The sequence below is a fragment of the Vicugna pacos genome, chromosome 6 (assembly GCF_048564905.1).
Source record: "Vicugna pacos chromosome 6, VicPac4, whole genome shotgun sequence".
Taxonomy (NCBI): domain Eukaryota; kingdom Metazoa; phylum Chordata; class Mammalia; order Artiodactyla; family Camelidae; genus Vicugna; species Vicugna pacos.
Window position 1 is genome coordinate 95,088,366 of NC_132992.1, and position 20,438 is coordinate 95,108,803.

The following is a 20,438-nucleotide window of genomic DNA, read 5'->3' on the forward strand; positions in this document are numbered from 1 at the left end:
GTTGACCTCATGCTGTTAGGTTTTCTTTTCCTTGGAGCCAAGCTGTTTCTAATGTGCAAAACAGCACACGCACAAACACACACACATACGCACGTTTCACGGTGACCGAACATTATACCCTCAGCACCTTGATGTTTTCCTGCAGTCATCACTCTTGAGACCATCTTCCCTCCATGCCTGGAGAGTGAGTGGCGGCACCCGCCGCACACGTGTCACAGCTATCTGACCAGCCCTCCGTGCCTTTGAAATGCTCCCAGTCTGTTGCTGCCGCAGGCAACGCTACAATGGACGTCCCTGCCCAGGCTGCTTCTCACACGCCCGTGAGATCACACCCGTAGGACAAATTCCTAGAAGCAGAGATTGGCGTCTTTACGACGCTGGGTCTGCTGATCCTAGCACGTGGCTCGCTCTTCATTCATTCACGTCTGTGTGTGTGCCCCTCAGCGGAATTTCAGCTTCTCCCCTGGAGCTCACGAGCGTCTCGGTTTTAGCTTCTCCGTGCCATGGCTAATGGGCTCTTCTCTCATCGCCCCCCCTGCCAACAGGCTTTTGTGCAGATCAAGGCTCACGCCTGCATTGTTTCTGGCCCACACACCGAAATTGCTCGGAACAGAATTGCAATGGATCCCCTTGGATTTTCCAGGGATTTAATCACATCGTCTGCAAAGCTATTCATTCTGTTCCCTCCCTTGTTCTTTTTTATAGCTCATTTTTCTCATCTCCAGTTGCAAAAATACTGAGTAACAGTGACAATAGGAGAAAGGCTTCCTGAGTTTTTGCTTTAATGGGCGTGACCCTAGCAGCTCCCCATGTGACACGGGGGCAGCTTGGGGACTTACACGGACATGTAGCATCATATCAAGAAAATCTGATCAGGACTGAACGTCGACTGCAGCCGTGGCACTATACCTGGCGTTGACCCTACCCTCCTGCCATAAACGGCTGTGACACTGGGCAAACAGATGAGGCAGTTATTCATGGGCACTGAGCACCAGGTGGAATGGGACTGAGACCCTTGAGAGAAGGAAGATGCTATGAAGTGAGACCCATGTCTGCCTTGGGTTTCCCTTCCAAGGTCCAGAGAGCTGAAGCCAAAACAGAAGTCAACAGCCTTACTGGCTGAGGAGGCAGAGATGAGAGCTGGGAGCTGCTGGGGGGCTGGGGGGCTGCAGCTGGCTGAGCTGGACAGAGACAGGGCACGAAGGAGCTGTGTGCAGTGAGGGCATAAAATTTTGAGTCTGACACCCATTCTTACCGGGGGCTTCCCCACACCAGCTGGGTGTCCTACAATCCAGCTCGATTCTGACACTGTGTACTTGGACACAGCATTAGATGCCTCAGGTTAAGGGCTCAGCCCCACAAGACTGTCCCCACTTCAGACACCAGTGGCAAGTCCAGGCTGTCACCTGGGCTTCTGACTGCCTATAGATTGGGAGGTTCTCAGGAGCCCCTCTTTGAGTTTGTTTAATTTGCAAGAATAGCTCACAGAACCCCAAAACCCAGTGTACTCACTAGATTACCGGTTTATTACAAAGGATATTAAAGGGTATGAGCCAACAGCCAGACGAAGAGTTATGTAGGGCCAGGTCCGTGCACAGTAGCTTTTGTCCCAGTGGAGTTTGGGGCAAGTGTATGCATTCTGCTTCACCAACCGGGAACCTGTGCGAACCTGCCCGCTGGGGTTTTGTGGAGGTTTCCTTACATAGGTGTGACTGATTAAACCATTGACCACTGGTCACAGATTCGACCTCCAGCCTCTCTCCCCTCCATGGAGGTCAAGGTGGTAGGACTGAAAGTTCCAACCCTCTGATCACCTGGCTTCCCTGGCAGCCAGATGCCATCCTTAAGTGGTCCCAGAGTCATCCATTAACATAGCAGAAGTCATCTTTACTGCTGTCATCTCAGGGAATTCTCTAAGTTTTAGGAGCTCTATGGCAGGATCAGGGACAAAGACCAAATGTAGATTTCTTACTATAAGCCACACAATCACAATAAACCTGCATGGGGGCTCCCCTCGGATCCTGGCGAAGGGCCAGGCTGTATGTGAGCAGGGAAGTCTTGCATAAAGCCCAGCAGACGGGGCTGTTGTGAGGCTGAGATGGAGAAGCCAACCATGGTGCCAAGCTGGTGACACAGTTCTTGCCCAGCCTGAGTGGAGAAAGCTCCCAGGGCACCTTGGGCACAGAGCAAGACCCCAGAAAGGCCAGGGTTTAGGAATAAGAATCACACGCTCGAATACAGGCCAAAACCTAAGACGAAGAGCAACCCTGAACCAGACTCACGCTCCAAAGCAGGTGACCAAGCCTCGCACGGCCATACCGGGGTTTCAACTGGCATCCAGAATAAAACAACGTCTTTTAAAAGAAGACAACATGTTCTACACCCCTTCTAGTGAATGAGTGACAATGTCTAGCACATAACAAACAATTACTAGTTATCAGAGAAGCTTGAAAAAGAGATTCATAATTAAGGGAGGCGGGGAATTCCCTAAAAACAGATCCTCAGGTGACCGTATTTTGCAGACCAGAACTTTAACAAGACAGCCACTAGAAGTATGTCCAAGAATTTAAAGGAGCAAATTTACACATGGGGTAACAAACAAGAAGTCTCAACAGAGAAATGGAAACCATAAAGCAAGACCAAATAGAATTTCTAACCATAAGAAAATATCTGAATTAAAAAAAATCTCTGGAGAGGCTGACAGGCAGGTTGGACGCTGCAGAAGAAAGGATCAGTGCGCATGAAGGAGAGAACGACTGAAGAACAGAAAGAAAAAGTACTGAAGCAAAGGCCATCAGCGACGAGGCGATCGCTGAGACAACAGCAGGAGGTCTGACACCTGCGCCCTGAGGGGCTTCCTTGGGGAGGAGACAGATGAGGCAGAAAAATTTTCTGAAGGCGTAACAGCTGAACAGCCCCCAAATTTGGTGCAAAACATAAACTTACAGCTACAAGGTCAGGGTACCCCAAAGCAAGGAGAACCACATGTAGGTACTTTACAAAGTCATGGAAGCCAGAGGCAACTTAAACCACGATGAAACGCCACTCGTACATCCACTGAGTCAAGATGGACAAGAGCGCCGGCACCAAGTGCTGGTGAAACCACGGAGCAAGCCCCTCCACTGCCGCCGCGGGCGCAGAGTGGTGGCGCCCTGCAGACCTCCTCTGCGGCTATGTACCTGCTCCGGGGCCCAGTAACTCCACTCGTAGTCGCTTTTCCAGGAGAAAGGAAGACACAACCACACGCAGCTTGCACGAGAAGGGTTACAGCAGCCCTGTTCCTCGCAGCCCAGACCTGGGGGGCGTCTACACGCTCCTCAGCACGAGACGGAGAGGGGAGTTGCTGCTCGGTCGTCGCAGAAATGAGAGTGAGTTGCTGATACATCCTCCAACGTGGGCGGATCTCACAGGCGTCAGACTGGAGGGAAGGAAGCGCCAGACACAAGGACACGTGTGCTCTGCGGTTCTGCTCCGAAGAGCAGGCAGAATGAGTCTGTGGTGGCGGAAGTCAGGAGAGCGGGTGCCCGCGGGCGTAGGAACAATCTTCCGGGGGGCAAAGTAACCTTATGGGGGGCGGACACACCTTACACCCTGACTTTAGGAGGGACTGGTGACTGGGTGTATACGTTTGTCGAATCTCACTGAATTGCATGGTTCAGATCTGTATGCTGAAATACTGCTCCCCACTCAAATCCTTGGAGATCCCTGGAGAGATGGCTGATCACTGGGAAAGTGTCACTGGGCCTGGAACACCTTCTTTGCCAGAGAACAGGGAAATGCCCAAAGAAGGAAGCACTGGGGCTCAGGGTCAGATGGCAGGAACACATCAGCGTGAATTTCCTGGTTTTAGTGGTTGTATCCTAGGGGCGAGGGAACAGCTCAATGGCAGAGCACATGCTTAGCAGGCATGAGGTCCTGGGTTCAATTCCCAGTCCCTCCATTAAAAAAAATTAAATGGATAAAAAAACAAATTTCTTCAGGACAGCATAGGGAACTACGTTCAGTATCTTACAATTACTTTTAATAAAAAAGAATATGAAAATGAATGTGTCTCTGTATATGTAAGACTGGGACATTGTGCTGTACACCAGAGAGTGACACATTATAACTGACTATATTTCAATTTAAAAAATAAAGATAAAAATAAATTTAAAAAATGTTTAAATAGTTGTGTTCTGGTTGTGTTTAAATAGAATGTCCTTTCTTGTGTTAACTATAGAGAAAAGCATTTGGGGGTGATGGGGCATCAAGTCAGCAGGCAAAAAGCTGAAACTCTTAAGATAAGGTTTAAGATTGTTTAAACGTTTTGAAAGACCTGTCCATTTGAATGCATACAAACAATACCTCAACAAAAGAACACATATGATCAAGTCTGCCGCACGCCTCTCAATGCCTCCCCAGACATCTGAGGAGAAACTCACATGACTTCTGTCTTCTAACATGAATTGTATTAAAATAGTTTCTATTAAACTACCCTTGCCTTCCGTGAGGAAACCCCACTTGGTTTTAGAGGCTAAGCCCTCGAGTGTGCTTTTGACTCGTTTGCCAGCATCTCAGCACTGACATCAGTGAGCTTAGTCTGTGATTTGACATTATTGGGCTATGGTTTTGGAGTTTGGCTATGCAGATTATTCAAGAAACATTTTAAAATGGGACATTTCCCTTAGTTTTCTATAATCTGGAACATTGTATAGTAATGGAGTTGTCCCTTTCTTGAAATGTACACCACTCTTATGAAATTGTCTTGGCCTGATGACTTCTACAGGGGTGGCTTTGCAAATGGTCTGCATTCTAATGTAAACTATGGACTTTGGTTGATAATAATGTGTCCGTGTGTGCTCACCGATTGTACTAAATACGCCACACTGATGAGGGATGTTGAGGGTAGCGGAGGATATATGTGTGGGTGGGGAGGGCTGTGTGCAAACTCTCTGTATTTTCTGCTCACTTCTGCTGTGAACCTGAAACTACTCTAAAAAAATAAAGTCTATTAAAAACAAACAAACAAACACAAAAAATGGTCTGCATTCCTTGGTGTGCTTAGATTTTTAAATCTCTTCAGGGACCAGTTATAACACCATTGTCGTTATTAATTGTAATACTTTCCTAGAAAAGCCGTCTGTTTCGACCCGGCTTTATGCATTTGCTCAGTGCTCGCCAGAGCAGCCCTCACAGGTAGGTCCTTCCCACGGCTGTGATGAGTCCCCTCATGTTTCTCCTGTTTGTTAACGTTCCCTCTCTTGAAGAGGTTTTCTAATTGTTTCTCTATTTTATTGTGACTTTGTCCCCAGAGAATTAGCTCTTGGAATTATTTATTAGTTCCGCCTTTTGGTTTTCAAATCCATTCATTGTTTTCTTTTATCTTTTCTATCTGACCCTTTAAAAAAATCTGCCCTCATCCTCACCGCAACCAGGGCACATGCATCGGTGTCAGTGTCCCAGAATCTCACTCCACCTGAAGGGGCAGCCCCAAGGGGTCCCAGGACACCAGCGCTTTCCTGCCCTGTGTGCTCAGGGCCTGGGCGGTAGGAGCGTCCTTGGGTCTTCCAGGGACCAGAATTGGGAGACGAGTGACTCCTCTTCCTGATTTTGCATTCCTCCCTCTCATCACACCACGGCTTTCTCAACCTCAACCAGTGGGCGACTACTGAGCCCCGGTTTAAATCAACCAACCAAGGAAAAAGTGAGGGACCCTTCCAGCCTCTTGAGCTGAAAATATTGAATTCCAAATCCCTTGTAACTGCACAGGTCTCGGAAGATTTAACCCAATCCACAAGTACGACTTTCCTCCTGGCCGAGGACGTGCAGACACCGTCCCACACACCCCCAGTCTCCTGACAATATAAAGGACAAGGCTTGCAAGCCTTTTGATGTGTAAACCCTCTTTTCCCAAATTAGGTTTGTGCTTACCTGCCTCGGCGTGCTGGGATCTGACTCTAATTGCAGGCTTGGAGGCAGTGAGGGGCAGGGGAGGTGGAACTGGGTGAAAATGCGCACCTGCTTGCAAAGTCACCACATCAGGAGAGGTCACTGTGAGGTTCAGAGGAGGCAGGGCCAGGCCCATCGCGGGGAGGGGCTGTTCTGCTCGGCGCGGTTATCGCGGCATTCCGACGGTCTGGGTGGTCCTCCATGTCTCTTCCCCACTTCTGGGGTCTGATTCTGTCCCAGGCCGTGCCCTAGCCTTCCCAGGGACCTGGGGAGAGGAGGTCAGTTCATGGATAAGGCTCTGTGTCTGTCTGGAGCACATCCCCTGCACAGCCGTAGGAGAGCAGAGATTCCTTTAGTGATGGCAGGACACACTTGCTCTCTGGCCGAGCCTTGAGCTCAGGATTCCAACATGCTGCACAGGTCGCTTCATTTCCTTAGACTCTGGAGCAGAATAGGGCACCAGCCTTCCCTGCACGTGCGCGTAATCCCAGCCGAGCACAGGTGGCCGTGCGGGCGACTGTCTCACCACTGGGTGCCATGGGCTCCCACAGTCCCGCCGTCTGGTGCACTGGGTCCTCACAGCCTCCAAGTCTCCCCTTTGAAGGCCTGCTGGCTGCTGGTGCCAACACTGCAGGGGACGAGATTCGGTCTCTGGCCACTGCAGGCAGTAAGGGAGGGAATGGGGAGCCACAGGGGAGCCGGAGACCGGGAGCCCAGCTGGGCCTCAGAGATGCCGTCACACACCCACCCCGTGCTGCGGGAAGGGCCCCATGATCACAGGTCCTTTGAGGCTCCTCCAGGCAGGAGGGGGAGTTGATTTCAGCTCTTTGGACAGAGACCAGCCTTGTGACCAGCTCTGACCAGAGAAGGCAGCCTCTACCCTCGCTCTCGGGAGCTGGCCCCACGGGGAGCAGCTCTGGCTGGTCTGAGAGCCTAGAGAGGACTTGGGCGCCGGCCGCCAGGCCTGTGCCATCGAGAGCCACCAGACCCCAGGGGACCCGCCAGCGACACTGAAGCCCCCCGGGGAACTGACCAGCAGAAGAGCTCAGCCAAGCCCGGCCACACAGTCAGTCCGCGGCGTGTGAGCCGTTCCTGCCACAGGTGAAGGAGTGTGGAAACCAGAAGACGTGGCCCCGACACGCAGCTCCCAGACCTTGCCAGGGATAGCTGCCCCGTGACATGCATTCCCAGCTGAGACTCCGAGGCCCCATTACCACTGCTCAGAAGAGCTGGCCATCCTGGTCAGACACAGGAGCCCAGACCCACCTCAGTCTCCATCCCGGCCCTCACCCCAGGGGGTCGACCTCAGGACGAATCCGGGGAGCCCACTGGGGGGCCTCTTACCTGATCCGCAGCCTCACTCCAGCACCTCAGTGTGCTACCTGCAGATGAGAGTGGTAACCGAACCCCCAGTGGCCCTCGTGGGCGCCGGGGCGGGGGCGATCCCGCGAGTACTTTGTGAAGTGTCTGGAAGGAGGCCTGGCCTGTGGAGAACAACGTGCGCTCCAAGTCAGGCCTCATTCAAGGGCAGAGAGCTGAGGTTCCCGGATGGGGACCTACGGGGGACCGAGTCGGGAGGCGCCGCGCGGGATGATCACGCCAGCCCTGCGCCCCAGCCCACCGATCTCTCTCTGCCGCCCTGAGATGTGCTGGCACCCGGCCTCGGCCGTGCAGGCCACTGGGCTCAGGCTTCTGCCGTCTCGCCACACAGCCCCCAGGACCCTGCCAGCCGCCGGTGGCCCCTCGGGCGGGGAGTCTTCGCAGGGAAGCTGGCACTGACTGGCGTGACCGGACCCGCGCACGCTCTCCCTGGCTGACCACGGGCAGCCGTCCCCACAGCCCTGTGCCCACATCAGCTTTAGGGACACTGCGGGGTCAGACTCTAGCTCTGGGCCTATGGAAGGGGAGCCGGGGGCCGAGAGGAGACCTAGGACGGGTCACCGAGTGTGGCTGTGACGGTACAGCTGCGAGCCTGGCTCCCCAAGGCCGCCTCGGTCTGAGAACTCTCCGGGAGGACGCTCAGAACTCACTGAGTGCAGCCACACACTTCGTCACCGGGAAGGACCCAGACTAACGTCCTGGGGTGGGGGAGGCTGGGGGCACCCAGGAGGGCCGTGCGAGGGCCTCCAGGCTTCCTCTCCCTGGGGTTACGATATGTGACAGTCCCCACCAAGTGTGGCCAACCACATGTCCGGGGTCTTCACTGGGACTTCACAGCTCACCGCCCCTCAGAAGGTCAAGCTGATCTGAGGCCCCACCCTAAGTCTCATTGAGAAAACAGGCCCCCAGACAAGGACCCTCTTACCAGGCAGGACATTCCAGGGGCGTAGAGATCACCTCTCAGGAGCTGAGGGCCCCATGGGACCCTTAAGTACATGCCTGTGGAGCAAAGGGAGGCCGGTCTGTGCAGCTGGGGGCGGGGCCCTTGCGCTGACCGGGAGGCCGGAGGCGCCGGAGTGCAGGGTCTCAGATGCACTCAAGCCCGCCTCACACTCCCATCCGCTCTTCCCAGCGATGATGACGTTCCCGTGAGCTGCCTGCTGAGGCTCTAAATGCAACCACCCTGGTACTTCTGCACCTGCGAGGTCAGGTTTGGGTCTGACTTTCAACCACATATGTGCTGAGGCTCCAAGAGACGTTTCTAAGGCCCTTGTAGAAGCTGACATTGTAAGAGAAAAAATAAAGCCCCAGGCTCTCGTTGATCTTCACTAAACCCCCTGCCAGGGCGCACGCAGCCAGCCAGTCCTGGGTCCCTATAGTCTCTGCTCCCACCTGCACTAAAGCCATCGCAGGAACAGCTGCCAGCCTTCAGCCCTCCCCACGCCCACGCCCCTGACAGTGCAGTGTGCGAGTCCTCCCTGGCACAGGGCCGCCTATCCCCCACTCCCTGAATCCTGGGGTGGGCCTCAGGGCTCCCTGTGTCCACAAAATGGGCTGGAAAGGCCATGTACCAATTCCAGACCTGGGCCTCAAGACACCTTGGGAAAGATGCAAAGCCTGTACGCTGAAACTGAAGAGAGACTCTGAAGCTCTAAATGCAGGGAGAGCGTCTTCTGGGTTGGACGACTCAGTACTGTTAAGATGGCAATGCTCCTCGTCCTCATCTATAGACCACTGCGATCCCATCAAAATCCCAGCTGGCTTTTTATTTTTTGCAGAAATTGGTAAGCTGATCTGAAAATTCACATGGAAATGCAAAGTCCCCAGAGGAGCCAAAATAATCTCAAAAGAGAACAAAGCGGGAGGATTCGCCCTTCCTGATTTCGGAACTTCCTACGAAGCTCCTGTAATGAAGATAATGCGGTACTAGCCGAAGGACAGGCATCCAGATCAACGACTAGGACCGAGAGTCCAGAAATGTTCCTGACATTTAAATTCAGTTGACTTGCAACAAGCGTGCCAACCCCCAGAACGGGAAGAGATATTCAAGACACGTATTTGACCGAGGACTTGTATCCAGAACGTGTGTGTCTTACAACTCAATAGGAAGAAGACAAATAATCCAACTTAAAAAAAAATGGCCAGAAGTTTAGATATTTCACCAAAGGACACATACAGATGGCCAATAAGCACTTGAAATGGAGCTCAGCAACGACAGCTAAGTAGAGAAACGCAAAATAAAACCTCAGAGAGGCGAAGCGCACACACCAGGACGGCTGTCACAAAGCAAGGCAGCTACCAGCCAGGAAGGGGGGTTTGGAGAAACTGGAGCCTCGTACGTTGCCAGTCAGAATGTGAAATGGTGCCATAGTTCAGAAGACAGTCCAGCTGTTTCTTAAAATGGTAAACAAAAAGGTACCATATTGTCCAGCAGTTTCACTCCTAGGTATCCACCCAAGAGAAATGAAAACATACGCCCACCCAAAAACCTGTGGCTGGAAACAACCCAAATGTCTATCAGCTGGTGAGTGGACACGCAAGGTGGGATATATCCCCACAACGGGATTTGACTTGGCAACAAAAAAGAACAAAGTTCTGATTCATGGTATAAGATGACATTATGCTAAGCGAAAGAGATGAGACCAAAAAAAAAAAATCACAGATGGTATGATTCTATTAATATGAAATGTCCAGAAAAGGCAAATCTATAGACACAGATCAGTGGTTTCCAGGAGTGGGATGGGGACAAGGAGTGGGCTCAAGGCCTCTTTCTAGGGTAATGGAGATGTTCTAAAATTAGCTTGTGGTGATCACTGCATAATTTAAAACTTATACAAAATAACTGAATTGTACACATAAAACAAGTGAACTTTAGAGTTTATAAAATATACCTCAATAAAGCTGTTAAAAAAGAAAGAACCAAAAAGAAACCTTGAGTACTTTCTCTTGTCCTGCTCAGCTGCCAAGAGAACAGGCCCAGGTGGTCAGCTGGTGCCAAGATGCATGGCTCAGACCCGCCACTGCCCCAGCCAGCAGGCAGCAGCTCCCAGGTATGTGACGAGACCATCCTAACTAGTCAACCTCAGGGGACCTGCCAGGTGACTACAGGCCGTGGTGAGCTCAGCCTAGATCAGCAGAACCCCCCACTGAGTCATAACCTCATGACCAAGAACACTTCATGTTTTACACTGAGCTGGGGAAGTTTGTTACACAGCACCAGCTGACTGTAGCACTTTATTCCAGATGACCATGGGGGATCACTAGTCACTGCAAATATGGGCTCTCACATCCCACTTTCCACTGCAGTGGGATCATTACCACATCCTATCCCAGTCAGGTGGGAGAACCAACCCCAGATTATGATAAGGAGTCTGACCGGGACTGTGGCTGCTGCAGAGAGAAATGGGGGACAGAGGAAAATGGGATGGACCCAATCAGATAGGATCCTTTAAGGACGTGAGCTTTTTCCTCTGGCTAGGACTGACAACCATTGGAAACTGCACATTTTTATCCACCAACGCACAGATATTCTGCTCCTTAGGAGAACTCATGGTTCTTACAGCGGAAATGTGCAGGCAGAAAGCACTGAGGGCACTCTGCCTGAAACCTAGGGCTACCACCTTCCAGTTTACAACACAGCTGTGCTCTGTTCACATCCTCATGTGGGGAGCCTGGGAAGAAAGCAGAATTTTCTGCATCCAGCAAGATCTGGTGAGCACTAGGCATCATCCTATGTTCTGCAGAGACGCGGGGCTAAGGGGGACGTCCGGCCTCGCCCATGGCTCAGAGCCCACAGACCCAGCTGGACACACCCAGGTTCCATGCAGCGCCCCACTCCCCAGGCCTCACAGCTGCTCCCGGCCACTTCGCCACCACACGGGGGCCTGGTCTAGCAATGAACACACTTGTTTACCTTTTCCCAAAAGTTCACACAAAAGATAGATCAAAAAGGACCTACTGTATAAAACAGAGAACTATATTCAGTTTCTTATAATAACCCACAATGGAAAAGAATCTGAAAAGGAAAAAATATATATCTGTATATGTATGTATGTATATATATATAACTGAATCACTTTGCTGTAACCTGAAACTAACATTGTAAATCAACTACACTTCAACAAAAAAATTTTTTTTAATCAATAAAAGAAAAAAACCTGAAAGACTATGTTTCAATGCCTTTTGGGGGGGCTAGATTAGTTAAGGTCTTACACAAGTTTATAACCAGAAACTGAAAGAGCAAACGCATTGGGAATTTGAGGAAGGAAGCTAATGAGAATGTGGATGTCTGTGTTTCAGCTTCATCTTTGTATAAAACTTGCAGAGGTCAACTCACCATCTAACCTCAGAAGGGAAGCTATTCTGTGAGTGTTCAGTTGTAATGTACAGTTCACGCATTTGAAAGGTACACTTGGTTGGATTTCAGGATAGCCAGAGTAACTCCGTGTTTACCTGTTTAAGAAACAGCCAGACTGGTTTTCAAAGCGGTCGCGCTGCATTACATTCCTACCAACCATGTATGCGGGTCCAATTTCTTCACTTCGTCACTGACATTTACTATTACCTGTCTTTTGAATTGTAGCCACCCTGGTGAGTGTGAAGTCCTGTCTCCTGGTGGTTTTGATTTGAGATGCCCTGGAGGGTCGCGACGTTGAGCGTCTTTCCCAGCGTGCGTCTCCTGTGGGGACATGTCTGTTCAGGTCCTTTGCCCGTTTTCCTGTTGCACTGTTTACCTTTTTATTACTGAATTGTGGGTGTTCTTTATTCATTCTAGTTCAAGTCCCTTATCAAACACATGATTTGCAAACATTTTCTCCCATTCTGTGGTTTGTCTTCTTGCTTCCTTGGTGGGGTTCTTTGCAACACAAACGTTTTTAATATTGGTGAAGTCCCATTTACCTCTCCTTTTCTTCTGTTGTTTGTGCTTGTGATGTCATATTTATGAAACTGTTGTCTAATCCAAGAGCACAAAGATTTACTCCAGTGTTTTCTTCCAATGGTCTATAGTTTCTGCTCTTGTATGTGTGTCTATGATCCATTTTGAGTTAATTTTTGTACATGGTGTGAGGTAAGGATCCACCTTCATTCTTTTGCAGTATGGACGTCCATTGCCCCAGCACTGTGTGTTGAAAAGACTATTTCCCACTCCCCGCCCAACAGCTAAGTTGACCTGGCAACTATCTAGCAAATCAAGTGACTATAAGTGTACAAGTTAATTTTGGATTCTTGGTTCTATTCCATTGATCTATATGTCTATCCTTGCACCATTACCACGTTGTCTTGATTACTGTTGCTCTGTAGTAAGTTTTTTTTGTTTTGTTTTGTTTTTTGCTTGGGGGGTTAATTAGGTATTTATTTATTTTGATGGAGGTGCTGGGGATTGAACCCAGGACCTTGCGCATGCTGAGCATGCACTCTACCACTCAGCTATACCCTCCCCTGTAGTAAGTTTTGAAATGGGGAAGTGTAAGTCTTCCTATTTTATTCTTCTTTTTCAGGAGTGTTTTGACTAGCCAGGGTCCCAGGTAATTCCACATAAATTTTAGACTCAGCTTGTCAATTTCTGAGGGAAGGAAAAAAGCCATCTGGGACTTTGCTAGAGATCATGATGAGTCCGTAGGTCAGTCTGGGGAGAATTATCACCTTTATGTCATGAAGCCTTTCCCCTCCATGAACATGGGATGCCTACCACCTCCTTAGGTCTCCTTTAATTTCTTTCAAGGAACACCCATTACGCTTAAATTGTTACTGCTCTCCCACTTCTCCAAGTCACCTTTAAATATTACGTGTTTTCTTCCGATAGTCCTTCTGGCCCCAGTTTTGTGGTTCTGCAGCTGTAGGCAATGCTTTGCTGCTGTGTGCTAAGTCCTAATTTTATTTGCTTTTCAGTGTCGCACCTGACTTCACACAAATACATGAACGTCATCGGACTGTATGTGTTTGTTTTAAAGCTGCTCTCTGCCCCTTTTCCTTGTTGGTCCACCTTCCCTTCCAACCTCATCCTCCTCACCCCTCCCCTGACCCCAGCCGCACCTTCACCAGGTCACCCACCTGGTGTGCATGTACAATTTCTCTATTCTCTCTTCAAGCCTGTGAGGTCATATATGCACATAATACACATAGATGTGTTTGTGTGTATGACACAGAGAGTCATGACTTTTTTAAAAGAACACAGATCATCACAGCATCACTAATCACTGAAGAAATGCAAATCATAAGCCACAGTGGGATACCACATCATACCAATTGGGTTGGGTACTATAATTTTTTTAAAATATTGAGCATCAGCAAGGATGTGGAGCAAATGGAACCCTTGTTCGCTGTTGGTAGGAATGTAAAATGGTGCAGTTGCTATGGAAAACAGGACGGTGGTTCCTCCAAAAATTAAAAATAAAACTACCATATGATCCAGCAATCCCCCTTCTGGGTATTTATCCAAAAGAATTGAAAGCAGGGTCTCAGAGCTCTTTGCACTCCCATGTTCATAGCAGGACTAGTCACAACAGCCAAGAGGTGGAAGCAGTCTGAGTGTCTACGGACAGATGACTGGACCAACAAGATGTGGTCCCTCCATTCAATGGACCGTCACTCAGCCTTACCAGGGAAGGACATGCTGACGCTTGGCTACAACAGGCGTGGACCTTGAGGACAGCATGCCAAGCGAAACTAACCAGTCACAAAAAGATCAGTACTGTATAATTCCACTTGTATGATCTATCTAAAATAGTCAGATTCGTAGAAACAAAGTGTAGGATGGTGGTTGCCAGGGCTGGGGAGCTGTTGTTTAACAGGACAGAGTCTCAGATTTGCAAGATGAGAAATTCTGGAGATCTGTTTCACCACAACACAAACACGCTCAACACTACCGAACCACACACTTCAAAATGGTTAAGGCGGTAAATTATTTTATGTAGATTTTACCACGATTTTGAGAAATGGAATTAAAAGAAGATGCAGACGATCTCATCACCCCCTCTCCTGGATCTTTCCTTCCCAGCTCCGGCATCCACTGGGGAACTGTCCCCAAGCCCGCTGGCAGCGCGTCCCCGCCGCTGACGGGGCTGGGCTCTGATGGGTTCAAGAGGTTATTTCACTGTTACCTTAACTGGCATTTCTCAGGCCGTTACGGAGTTGGAGTGGCCTTTTCTCTCTGCCAGCTTCCTATTGCTGACACACCACCACAAACTTAGTGGCTTTAAACAGCACAAATTTACTGTGTCGCGGTTCCCAAGGTCAGAATTCCAACCTGGGTCTCGCTGGGCTAAGATCCAGCCGTCGGCAGGGCTTTGATCCTTCCGGAGTGTTTAGGAAAGAATCCGTTTCCTCACTTTTTCCATCTTCTCGTTTCCAGCCCGCGTTTTCCTGGTTCACGGCCACCCTCCTCCATCTTCAGTGTCTCCCAGTGTCGCATTTCTGGGACTTTTCCTCCAGAGCAGCGTCTCCCCAGCCAGGGCAGGCCTTCTAAGGGCTCATGTGAAGACTTTGCCTGCCCAGGTGACCCAGGACCCTCTCCCCACCCCAGATTCCCACTTGGTCACATCTGCAAAGCCCTTTGACTGGGTACCATCCCATCTTCCCAGGTTCCGGGGATTAGGAACGGAACCGCCCACCACCTTCTTTTTCCTTCGTTGCTGTTTGGATTGGCTTTTGTTAGAACTCTTTCTTCCTACTCGTTGCCCGATTTCCTGCTAGACGTGTTTGCCTTCGTGTTAATTTGTAGGCGCTCCTTGAATGGTGCAGGTGTCGACTCTCCCACGTTACACCTGGATTCCGATGAACTGCGTTGTAGAGAAGATGGAGCCTTGTGTGCCAACACCGTCTGGCCAATGCCGCCTTGTCACACGGGTCTCACGGACACTGGCCTCCAGTTTTAGACTCTGTTCTATTGGGGGTCAGTGTGTATGAGTCTGTGTGAGCATGTGTGTGCACATGTGTGTGCACGCGTGTGTGCGTGCCGAGCGGCACACAGCGTGGTTATTAACCCTGCTGACACCATCCTCTCCCCGGGGAGAGCAGTGGCATGAGCTGGGCCCCCCGTCATCCTTCTCCTGGTCTGCGCGCGGCTAGGTCGTCCTGCTCTGAATCCGGCTGGTTTGAGGCAGCGCGTGCTGGTCACCCTTCGTCTCCCTGTTCACCTGAAGGTCTGCCCCCGTCTTCCCGGGCCTCCCGTGCGTGGGGACTTGCTTGCTGTCCGTTGAGACACAAGGAGTCCCCGGCTGTGGCAGCCAGGCAGCCCCGCGCCCGGCCCACACCCCACCCCCTGCGGAGGAGGCCGTGGTGGGCCGCCTTCCCCGCCAGCCCCTCCGAGGATGAGAAGTGGACACGCTCACTGCCCTCTCCTTTCCTGGCGGCTTCCGGTCTTGGCTCGGTTTTCTTACAATGATCTCTTCTGCCTCCGCGCTTTCTTCCGCCTCGTGTTCCGCGTTCGTCTTGCACCTGGCTTGGTGGTGAGTTTGGGACTTTGTGCTGGTCTGGGGAGGTGCAGCAGCCAGCCCACCCTCCTCCGCCCGCTCCCTCAGGCCAGGGCCTCTGGCGAGGGCGAGGCCCCTGCTTGGTGCTCTGCCCTAAGCCGGCCCCCATCTGTGCACGTTGACAGGAGGCACATTTTGAGGTCATTGGAGCCCCCACCCCAGGGACCACCCACGGGGGTTCTCCACTCTCCCAGTATGTCCCACACAGTCCTCCCACGAGGTCCTCACCCTGTGGATTCCGGCTGCGCAGGCCACTCCCTGCCTGACCCTTGTCCCCTCTCCAGCTGCCCCAGCTGCTCCCATCGGCGGCCCCACCTCCCAAGGCAGCACCCAGGCTGCAGGGTCCCCTGTGCCCCCCACGGTCCCCTGTGCAAGCCTGTGCACCCCCTACCCCGGGGTCCACGCTTGGCACCGTGGATTTCTGCAGCCAGGGTGAGGGGTGGGCTCTCTCCTCTGGGCGCCCTCATCTGCCCGTGGCGCCCTGGCGCTCCCCTGGCAAGGCCCACGGGACCACCCCACCCCTCTCCCCCAGGGTGGGGAGGAGAAGCCTCCTGTTCCCTCAGGCTCCCTGCAAGGAACCAGCGTGTCCCTGCAGCCCCTCCATCACGCCTCCAATAAGTGGGCGCTAGAATTACGTCTGAAAAAGCAAAGTACAGACCTTCATTTATAACTAGTGCTGTTGGGAAAATGGCACTGAAAGCGTTGCTCGACACAGGGTTGCCACAAAACTTCCGTTTGTGAAAAACGCAGCATCTGCTGAGCGCAGTGTCGCGAGGTGTGTCTGCACTAGCGGGAGTCCCACCCCACGTGCTCATGTCAGGCTGGGGAAGATGCGCCGCAGGAACAAGCACGCCTCACGTCTTGGTGGTTTCACGCACAGGTGGACTCCCTGCCCCCACGGGAGCCCACCGGGTTGGGGCGGCTCTCCATGGGGGTCCCGGTGCCCCAGGCCTCATCTGGTAGCGGGTCCCACTCACTCCGTGGCTCAGCAGGGCCAGAGGCTGGAGAACCACACGCCGCTCCCAAGGCTCCGCCCAGGGGGACAGGTTACCCAGCACAGTCACCTGCCGGGCACCGGCCTGGAGAGAAAGTACCAGAAGTGCGGGGGGGGCATCCGGGACCTGCCACCCAGTCTGCTTCGCTCTCCTCCTTCACGCTTTTGCTCATCTCCCTGCAAGTCTCTCACTCCTCCGAGAGTTCCAGAGCGTCTGCAGTCCCCATCCATGTGCTTCTGCGCTCAGCCGGGACCCAGGGGCCCCTCTGTAGGCCGGCTGGGCCTGCATTTAGCTCAGAAATGGTTCTTTCCCTTTAAGTCCCTGCTTCTCCCACCTGCGCCTCACTCTCCTTCTGGACAGAGCCCCTGTTACTCATGTTAGCACCCCTGAGTTCTCTACCCCAAGGATTTCATCTTTTCGCTTGTGATCTGCGGGGCCCTGGCTTGGGTCTCCACACTGACCACCTGTTCCTTCAATTTCGCAGCTGACTTGCTTGCTGGGATGTCCTGTTTTAGCTCCAGAGCCGTTTCGGTCTGCCCTTTGTTCTCCTGTGACGCGTGCTCTCTCTCTCTCTCTGACAGTTAGCTCTGTGGCCCGTGTCTCCATCAGCCCTTGTCTCATGGGACAGGTGCTGGGGGTTCTGACTGGGCCTCTCTCTGGACACCGAGCCCCCTGAGGGTGATTTTCGGGTCTGCCTGGTTCCAGGGACCCTGGGGCTGGGGAGCTGTGGGGACGGAAGGCACAGCAGCCCTACCCAGGGATGGGGCTGAGGGAGCCGCAGCCCCCAGCCCCGTGGGAGCCCGGCGGAAGGGAGGCAGGGATTGCTGGGCTAGGGGTGTGGCTGTCCCTGGGCCTCGTGCTGTTTTTCTCCCATAAGCAGGTACAGAGGGTTGGGGGGCAGAGGGGGACACTTAGGTGCCCGGGGACCAGGGGGTCCCAGCACACCCCAACCCCGGCCCGAGGTGGGGGACGTCCCCACACACCCACCCCTGCTCAGAGCCCCCTTCTAGCCCATCCTTGGCAGTGTTTGTGTTCAGGCACCCTCCAGCTGCCGCCTGGCCTCGAGGCTGGCCCTGGGCCTGGAGGAGTGTCTTCTGGGCCCTGGCAAACCCTCCGTGGCTCTGTGGCGGGCTTCCAGAATCGGCCAGGGCCGGGGAGGGCACAGTCCGTCGCAGGCCAGGCCCCTCCCTCATGGGCTTCACTTTCCCTTCTGCAGGGTGGTCGCCCAGCCCCTGGCACCCTGATGCTCTCACTTGGAGACCCTTCCAGGTCCCCGCCAAAACAGCTTCCTAGGCCTGGGGGTCTGATGAGGGAGGGGCAAGCCAGGCTGTGTCCTGTTCGGGGATGGCTGGAGCCAGGCCACCATGCAGCCCACACGCCCCTCCACAGCCTGGTCTGCAGGGGTTAACAGCCCGGCCGCCCTGGGGACACGTGTGGAATCTCCTCCCTGCTCCCAGGGGCACGGTTTCTTCGGAGACTCGGCAGTAGCCAAGCAGAGCCAGCTGGTGCAGTCCTGGGGGCCCAGCAGCGAGGGAGCAGCGGGTGGTGAGTGTGGATGGCATTGCTCCTGCCCGTCAGGACACTGGGCCAGGACACGCCCCTTGGTCCTGACTGGGCTGGGAACAGCCCCGCTCCTTGCTCTGGCCATGAAGGAATAAGAGGAGGTGGGGGGCCATCTGACCCCAGCCCGAAGCCCGGAGTCCCCCTGCGGTGGAGAGAGTGCCCACTGCCCGGAGCTGCCCCTGTCTCCCTGCCCCCAGCGCAGCCTGGCCAGGCAGCCGCCCGGGGCCTCAGACCTCCACCCAGTCTCACCTCTCCCCCGGCCGAGCCCTCAGGTCGCCATCTGCTGAGCTGCCTTGCCCCCAACCCGTCTCTGTGCTGGACCCGCGCGTGCACCCCCCACTCCCTGGGCACCTGAAGCCCACCTCCCTCTTGATGGCTGCGCTGATCCCAACACCGTCTCTCAACTGCCCAGCGCCAGGGTCATAGATGCAAATGAGGGGTCACGGAGCTCCTGCTGGGCCCACTCAGCACCCCCAGACCCCAGCTGGGAGCAAGTCCAAAGGCCCTGGCCCGACTGTCCTCTCAGGGACCCCAGCCCCCAAGCCCCACCACGGAGTCTCGTGCTGCCCCCAGAGCCCACTGCCCACCAGGCTCCAGGGTGACTCAGGCACCCCAGGGACAGTGAAGGGGCACCCCCAGCCCCTGCAGGCTGAGTCCCAGCCTCTCCCATCCGGCTCCCGCAGGGCCTTCACCCGGGATACGTAAGAGCCAGGGGCAGCAGGAGAGGAGGCCCCCAGCTGTGCAGAGTGAGGTGGGCTTGTGGAAGGAGGCTGCAGAGGGGACTGGGGAGCCTTCACAGTGCCTGGACTTCATGTCCACTCCCATCTGGCCACAGTGCAATGCTGCCTCGTCAACGCAGGCAAACGGAAGAGCCTCGATTTAAGGTCACGGACAGTTCCCGGGCAGACTCGGGAGCCCAGCACCAGCCTTGGGGTGACGGGGTAGCCACAGCAAGAGCACCTTGTGTCATCCTTTGTCTGAACCCCCTAACGGAGCAGCTGCCCCTCTGGGGGCTCACTGCCCACCCAGGAGAGGACAAGGTGCTGGTGGGGGACAGAGGGGCCTAACCCTTGCTGTGGGGGTTGGCCCTCAGGATGGGGAGACGAAGTGAAGCCAGGGGCCCAAGGGACAAGTGGTGCTCTGGGGACAGAGGTGGCCCTGGGGGCCACGGGCACACAGTCCCGGCCACACTTCATGGCCTTCCAGGAGCAGGGGGCGGCGCTGGAAGAAGGGGCCCCACCAGTCAGCAGTGATGCACGCGTTGGGCTGGAGCGCAGGACATCCAGTCCCCGGAGAGGCACACGGACAGCCCTGTTCCCACCCCTGCCAGGCACCGGGTTACCCAGGCTGGGCCAGAGTCGGGGAAGGAAGGCCAGAAGCTGGGTGGGCTCAGGACGCCGGGGGGCAGCCCTGGGGGGATGGCCAGGCTGCACGTGCATGTGCACAGGGGGTGTGGCGGGTATAGATGGCCTAGGGGTGCCACCCGCTCCCGCCTGTGACAGCAGGCCCTTCCCCAAGCAGACAAGGTGCCACTAGCCCCCCAGACCCCAGCCAGGACCCGCCCCCCTTGAGGTAACAGGGGGCTTGCCTAGTGGGTGGGGGACCCGCTGGCATCACCCGCAGCATGAGTCCCGAGGACAGCAGTCACGCAGCCCCACTGGTGCCTGCCCCGTCCCTGCCCACTCCACACCTGACGGCCCCTCGCCTGGGGGTGGCCCGCTGGGCAGTGCCCGACGAGCCGCACAGGCCGCTCACACGGTGCCCACCTTTTGTCACTGGGCTGCACCTGGCTCGTTTTCTTGCAACCTCTTCTTCACTAACTCCTTCTCCGGCCGTGACTTGGAGTGGCTGTCTAGGTTTTAGTTTGGGGGTGGCACTTTGTCGTTTCTAGAAGTTCAAGCCTGCTAGGTTATCTTCAGGCTCCCATCCAGCCCGTTGGGACTGCCCGCCCTGCTGGTGTGAGCATGGCCAGCAAACACGCCTCGTCCTCTGGGTCCAGGTGTCCGACAGGCACACAAAGCGGGGCGAGTGTCGCTTGCTTCAGGTGCCAGCTTCCCCGTGCGCCAGGGTCTGGACTGTGGTCTGCTCACTGACGTTGGAA